Raw genomic sequence first — 8,121 nt, forward strand, 5'->3', positions numbered from 1 at the left:
GGGGGGGGGGGGGCTGCTCCAGCCCCTGGCTCCAAAGAGCACGTGTCTTGGCAGAGCATTCTGATTGGCTGCCAAGACAACCAATCAGAGTGCAACTAAAGTGTTATGGAGAGAGACAGACTAAGGCTTTTATAGTATTAGCTGTGCACTTGCAGTCTGGGCCGGGTCCATTCAGCATGGGCAAAGCCTGGGTCACAGTGCTGCATTGTTGCTGGCTGTGCCTGCAGCCAGGCCACAGCCATTCTGTCTGCTGCTGCCAGTACCGCGGGAGGCAGGTGGGGGGCAGGCATGCAGCAGCCCCCTCTCAAGCCCCTCCACAGGCCCACCCATAGACCGCACCTCCCCCACAGCATTCCCCACTCCCAAATCCCCCCGCCACTCCTCATGCCACATCCATCTCTCCACCACTCCTCACATACATCAACACCTATAAACCCCCCCACCCCAACATCCCTAGTTACCCATGACAGTACCCAGGTCCTGGTCACGTGGGATCTTTGCCATGCTTCTGCTTGCCCCAGCATGCTAAGGGTTCATGCCCCATGTGCTAGGGCAGCAGGACCACCATAGAGACACTCTGGCCAGCAACCCAAGCATCCGTCTAGAGGATGGACTCCCGGGTTACCTCAGGGCACATTTGGGGACTATGCCCTGCCCCAGATATCCAGGTATCAAATTTTTCAGCCCATATTGAAAATGGTTTGGTTTTTTTGTTTCCCATGTGCCTCTTGCCACATCTCAAACTGCTTTTAGATGTGGCAAGAGGCACTTGTGGGCTTGTCTGGACGTGGCCTCAGAGTCCAAGAAGAGTCTAAGAGAATGTTACTTCCCCTGCCAAATTTGATGCTCTGGCTTTCTGCTCCCTGCTGCCGAGCCATCTTTTCTTTTCCTGATTTGTTGCATGCCATCTGTTGTACACATCCCACAAACTGTCCACTCCTGGTTTAGGTAGATTTGAATAAGAGACCATTATAACCGACCTCTGCTTTGTCTAGGACTGTCTTGAACTAGCCACTTTGTGACCATGCAAATGGTCCAATCTGATGTAGTACTGCTTTCCCAGCAGCCTAGATCACAGGTAATATCAAATAGACAATGAAAGCACAGTTAACAGCCTATGATAAAAATTCAAGTATACATGTTCTTTCTTTCTAAGGTTGATTCTTACTTTATCTTAGCAATATTAAGGATCAAAAAGTATGGAGTGTTAAGTACAAAATGAGCAGCTGAACAGTCTTTGACTGTGTTCAATTTGGCCACATCTTACAGTAGCTACTTTTGTCTTTCCAGCTATCTCAATCTTTTTCTCTCTCACCAACAACTCCTTAAAAAAATCATCCATAACCCATTAAAAGTTTCTCCTTTCTTTTTATTAGGAACAAAGAGCATATTACAATTTTCTATGTGAAGAATGCTATTAAGTAATAGCTTGTACACTAATTAAAGCAAATGTAATTGTGAGAACACACTGACATTGTTAAAGTAAATTACCCAATTCGTTAATAGTTTCATTTCAAGTGACCTTAATTGTATTAATTGTGATATTGAGCAAATTAAATTGAAGAGCATTAAATATACTGTTCCAGTTTGTCCTCAGAGGATCAACTTCCCCATTACATTAATGAAGGAATACAGTCTACTATATTCTTCAAAATGTTCATTGCCATATGACAACTGATATATGCTAGATTACAAATATCTCATAGCTCTGAAATGGTTAAAGCTACCCTGAGTTTTACTGCTGCTTTGCAATTTAAACATCAAGAACTTGGGAAAAAACAAAAACTGTTAGATGTATGAAAGAAGTCAGATGCAAAAGAGCACAGATTCTGAAGTTTCTTCTCTCTCAGGTTTAAGTCTTTGCTGGAGAAAAAGGGGAAAGTTTAATAAACCCAGATTTCCTCTGACAGGGTGCAAATGCATTTCAAATATTCTATACTTGAGAGAAAATTATTCTAATAGGTTCCTGGAATGAAAAAAAAAACCCACTAGACCACAAGGAAGTTTCAAAAGTAGAAAGGTAACACATGCCCATATATACTGCTTTGCAACAAAGGCAATGATAGGGTTTTTATTTTAACATAAATTGGAATAAATCACCAGACCAAGACAGATATGCTTGAAAATTAAACTTTATAAAAATAAAAGTTTGAGTCTAACATTTGACATTTTAGATTTAAAGTGTCAGAGCCCAAGCCCTAGTTTTTTCCCTCCAAGTATTAAAAAGACACTTAAAAAAGTGCATCTGAAGTAATGTGGTGTTAAGTTTTTCTGTCATACAAAAGATCACACTTAGGAAGTAACTTAGATAAATTATCTTTAGGTTTGAAAGCTTGAAACAGACGATTCATTTAAAGATCTGGTGAAAGAAGGAACCAGACATATATAAGCAGCTCCAGAATGCTCATTCTTATTGCATCTCCCAGAGGTATGCAATCAACCCAGTTCCTTAAATATGGGATGAGGAAAAGCATACACTGCAAAAGACAGGATACAGAGAAGGCAGTTGCATGCTATATGAGTAAAGGGATCAATGAAACTCTTAGATTGCATAACTGTGAAAAGTTCAAGGATTGGCAAGAGTAGAACTGAGGTTCTGTATTGTGAGGAAGACTTTCAGCCTGCTCCCTTGAGTTTTTACATATAATGTGCTTCATCACCTTTACATTTTTAGTTAAAATAGTTTTCTACACAGGTTTTTCTCCAAACAAGGTTTTTGTTTTTTTGTTTTTATTTATCTTTGAAAATGATAGGGTAAACAATATCTCCAAAGTATATGCACTCCTATTGAAAGATCATGACCTGAACATGCTTTGATTCTTGGGGAAGAAATGTTCTAGATTCTTCTTTAAAAAATTGTTATTTACCAGTAAAAAGGAGTGAAACTGAATTCATTGTGAGTTTACATCAGGGGTGGGCAAAATACAGCCCATGAACCGGATCTGGCCCACCAAGCACTTCCCTCTGGTCCGCAGAGCCCCTTCAAAACCCAGGTAATGGCGGCTCCCTCTCTAAAAGCCTCCAGCAGCAGTTCTCCCTCTCCAGGGAGGAGAGGTGGTGGCAGAGCTGTGTGCCGCTTGGGAAGGGATGAGCCTGCCCGGAGCGGCAGAGGCTCAGCTGCACTTTTCCCCTACCTGCGCTGGTCAGTCCTGAGCGGCGCAGGACTCCACCGCCGTTTCTGCTGGCTGGGGCCGACCCGACTGGGTTCGTCATGTCCCCAGCAGCATGTGGAAAGCCAGCTTCAGCCGCATGCTGCTCTGGATGGGAAGGGCCCAGCCGGGTCAGCACCGACCAGGAAAAGCAGCATGCAGCTGAAGCCAGCTTCCCACATGCTGCTGGGGATGGAAGAAGCCTGGCCGGGTAGGGGGGAGCCTGGCCAGGTAGGGGGCAAGTGCAGCTGAGCATCTGCCGCTGTGGCTGGCCTCATCCCATCCTGAGTGGCGCACAGCTCTGCTGCTTCTGCTGGCTGGTGCAGACCCAGCTGGGTTCATGCTGTCCCCAGTAGCATGTGGGAAGCTGGCTTCAGCTGCATGCCGTTTTTCTGGCCGGCGCTGACCCGCCTGGGCCCGTCCCATCCAGAGCAGCATACGGCTAAAGCAGGCTTCCCACGTGCTGCTGGTGACAGGACACACCCAGCCAGGTTGGCACTGGCCAGCAGAAGCGGCGGCAGAGCCGTGTGCTGTTCAAGACTGACAGGTGCAGGTAGGGGGAAGGTGCAGTTGAGCCCCTGCTGCTTCGGTCAGGCTCGTCTGGTCCCCAGCAGCATGTGGGAAGCCGGCTTCAGATTTACGCTGCTTTTCCTGGCCAGCGCCAACCTGGCTGGGCCTGTCCCATCTGGAGCAACATGAAGCTGAAGCTGGCTTCTCACTGGGTCAGCACTGGCCAGCAGAAGTGGCAGTGGAGCCTCCTGCCTTTTGGGACCAGCTGGCGCAGGAAGGGGGAAAGTGCAGCAGCATGTGGGGAAGCCGCCACATGATAATGGGACAGGATGTGCCGGCGGGGCTGCACTGGGGAGGGAAAGCTGCAGCTGAGCTCCCTGCAGCTTGTGACAGGAGGGGTCTGACAGCACTGGAGGGGGGTGTGCTGGTGAGGGGACCTGGGCCTGGGCTGGTTTCTGGGCCATAGGGGGCAGGCTGGGATGGGGCAGGACCAGGTCATGCTGGCACCAGTGACAGGTAGGAGGGGTTGGCCAGCTTTTGATGCCTGGGGTGTGATGGGGTAGGCTGGGTCATTGCTTGTGGAAGGGGTCTGGTGACCAGTACTGGTCAGGGGAAGGGAAACTGGGCTACATTCTGCTGTCCTGCAGGTAAGGAGGGGCTGAGCCAGGTCCTGCCTGGAAGGGCAGGCTGGACTGGTTTCTGCTGCACTGTGGGGTGCCAGCTCCTGCCTTGCAGCTAGGAACCCTTGCTGGGAGGGGACAGGTCTGGCCATGAGGTCCATAGTGAACATAGTGAGATGCATAACTCTACTTATTCAACAAACACCAGGTCAAGAAAGAACAGATTCCAGCTGCCGCACTAAAGTGATAGAGATGATTGAAGAAGCACTTCTACATCTGTATATATTTTCCTTGCCACTGATTGGCAGACAATGGGTGGTCCTCTTGGCCAATTAGCAGTGAGGGACAGGGGGAAGCCGCCATCTTTGCTGCCACCATTCATGTTGGCTGCTCCCTCCCTCCCCCTGGTGGGCTGTGAGGCTGGGCTGCAGTGGCCCTGAGGACCGTTGACTCCCATTAGCCAGTGTTTTATTTTTAGTATGTTTTTTCCTAACAATTCTGTTCCAAAATCATATCAAATCGCCATTTTCATGAGGTTCACAGAAATCACTTTTTTTTCCTTTTCTGTGAAAAACATGAAAATCGCAAATAGGGTAGATCCCTATATATATGTGAGAATCAAGATTTCTACAAAGTAGTAGCAGTAGCAGTAGCATAATCACCTAAAGATCCTACAGCTCTTTTAAAAACAAAACTAACAATAAACTGTTTCCTTTTACTGGTTTATTCATGCCTTGAATATTGTAACTTGTTAATAAGCATGCACTCAATACATTTTATTATGGTTGAAGGCCCCAACATCCTATCCTTATGATTTTTTATGGCTTGCTGTATTTTTAAATCTGAGGGGAAAAAAGTAAGGTGACTATATAAAATATATTTTGTATACATCATGCCCCAAATTTAGTATTTCTTGCATTTTCTCAAACCTGGTTTCTTTTCTTTTGGTTTTTTAATTGCTGAGCTATAAATGGTAAAAATACATTTACCAATGATCTGCCTTATTTGTATTTTCTCATCTTTATGAGAACTTCTACCATTTAGCCTCTAAGACAATACTCTAACCATGTACCACAGCTCCAAAGAACAACACAGATGGCCTGATATTTCATAATATTCTACAGGGCATCTCTAAAAGCTATGCTGCACCTTTTGTCAATTTCTATAACATCCAACAAAGATGCCTAAAAAAGTTCTTTAGTGATATATTTTTCTAGTAATCTTACACATAGTATTATGTAAGCCATATAGCTGGGTTCATTTTCCATTATAACTGAGCATATATATTTATGTTAAATATTATATTGATAACCAGTAATATAGTAAAGCAGTAAAACAGCAAACAGAGAAATTGTTTCTCCATTTCGGGATCTATTAGCTGTACAACATATAAATCAGCGATAAAAAAATGTGTTCAAAAAGTGACGTGGATAATTACACCTGAAGACAGAATGTATTTGTAGGATAATTTAGACTTTCATTGAAAAATTATTTGTTTCATAGATTTCAGGACCTGTAGGTACTATTAGTCATCTAGTTTGGTCCCTTATATAATAATAGCCATAAAGTTTCACAAAGTGAATCCTGTATCAAGTCCATAATTTCTGGCTGATTTCTAAGATGAAATCTCAAAGTATTTTTGGGAGGACAATTAACCATTGGAATAACTAAACCTCACAATGCTATTTCTTGATTAATTCCTATTCTAAATTCATCTGGTGACACTTTTTCATGAGATGCTATATTTTTTCTACGATATTAAAACACCTTCTACCTATTCAGGAAAGTGTCAAGCTTGTGTCACACCACAAGGTACTCTGGTATTTTTAAGCATAACTTTCAATTCTTCCTTTGAAAACAAGGGTACATATGACACATTCACATATTGTACAGATATGACACATCTATATTACTGTAAAAACATTTCTGGTTGAGGGGAGGAATACAGACATTTTAATGAAAAAATGGCAATCTGGATGAACGGTAATGTTTTGTTAGAAGTCTCCATTCAATATCTGACACATTCTAGGAGTCCAAATGCTTACATTGGAAGCAATGCTTGCCTCCTTAAAATTAACTTCTGAGTGAGATTGGGTGAGCAAAGAAAAGTTCATGCTTTGATATCCAAGATCACACCTCCCCCACCCCTAAAAATACTTAAAATTAAATAAAACGTCAAAGATTGATGCTGGATACATATGGTACCAAATTAAAATGCAGTATGTGTTTCACAGTAAAAAAACACTATGAAGATGAAATAGATGCTTTATATAAAATATTTACATAGATTGAACGTAAGAAATGTACCATAGTTGGTAACCTTTATGACTTGGGGAACCATGTATTTACATATCCTTATCTTTGCATGTGCGTATGTGTGTGTTGTGTATATATTTTTAACAGTTGACAGCTGTTTTAGAGCATACAGAGATGCCAAGCTGAATGAGGGTCTTGATTACTTCAAGATTAGCTATCTAAAGTTTCTATTCATTTTAAGTGTTGTTAGTGCGAAGAGTCATTAGTCACTTCCTTGTCTCATAGAACATCAGCATACATTTACATTGTTAATGAACATTTGGGGTAAATGAATTAATGGCACTTTTAAACATCAATTCAATACTAATAACTTTGTATGTCATAGAAATGTTAAGGTTGGGATAAAAAATGAAAAGCCTTTTCAGTCAAGGTAACTAATCACTCCTGGGCACAATAAAGGGTAAAATTAATTAAAAGTGTTTTTGTAACAGGGTAAAAATTTTGATTTGTCTTGAAACAGAGCTGAGAGAAATATACAGATTCTTTTTTTAAAAAATTACAAAATTGCAAGCTTCTCGTTTATTAGTGTTCACTAGAAACCAACCCAATGTAAATCACAAATATTTAAACGTGGAAGCATTTTTGTTGAGAGATTTTTTACAAACCATTATTCCCAAATTTCTGAAAATGTATACAGAAAATGTATTTGCTTTATCAAACTAAGACAGCTCTTTACCTTTTAGATATCAAATCTAAAAGAAGAAAAAGTCACCTAAAAAATTACAACATTTACAACCTGTTTTAAAAAATGCTTTCCTTAAGATATCTGTTCTGGTTTTCTTACCTTGAAAATGCTTCACAATGTAATCAAGTAAAAAAAAAATGGAACAATGAAGTTGCATGCACGTGTTATAGGGCAACATTTAAGTTATTTATAAAATGAAAGTAATTTATAAAATGAAAGTAACTGAAACTTGATTAAGCAAAAATTTAAATTTTTTCATTTTAATATACATTTTTATCTAGAAGATTTATACCTAAATGCACAAACGGAGAATGGTTGATTTGGATGAGGCACTCAGGAACATGACAAAGTTGTTTCAACTCTGTAATTTAAAATAAATTTTTTATTGTGCACTCCTGGTACATGGGTTCATTGACTGGAAAATTACAGGTAGTTAAGGTGTCATTGCATATAACTGAGTACTTGAGAAATGTTTTCATGACAAGGATGAGGTTTCAAGCATCTTGTTAAGCTTATCACTTCCTTCTAACCAACTATATTGTCACTACTAGCAAATAAGTAAAAAGGACAAGTAACACAGACAAGTACTTGCATTAGGCAAGCAATTTGTTCTCACTGTTCATACAGGTAGTTTGAAAACTGCCTTTAATTGATCTTAGGTTACAGAGTAATTTCCATTTTAAATCCTGTCTATTCAATCTCAGGTCTCAAGTTCTTATTTAAGGTAACTAACTGTTCAAAATGAAAAGGACATGGGGAAAATAAGTCTTTATTGGCATAAAAATAATAAAAAAAATAATAATTTTACCACAGGGCAGAAGGAAAAAAAAAAAAAAAAAAA

The 8,121-nt window shown here is 41.1% G+C and overlaps 1 protein-coding gene across 5 annotated transcripts in view; it reads right to left on the minus strand.

The window, feature by feature from the left end:
• TBC1D5 (TBC1 domain family member 5) overlaps window positions 1-8,121 on the minus strand; it is a 659,444-nt gene that overhangs the window by 372,366 nt on the left and 278,957 nt on the right. The window lies entirely within an intron of this gene.

This window comes from Gavialis gangeticus, unplaced genomic scaffold (genome assembly GCF_001723915.1).
Source record: "Gavialis gangeticus isolate Ggan-Ray unplaced genomic scaffold, GavGan_comp1, whole genome shotgun sequence".
In the NCBI taxonomy this organism is placed as follows: Eukaryota; Metazoa; Chordata; order Crocodylia; family Gavialidae; genus Gavialis; species Gavialis gangeticus.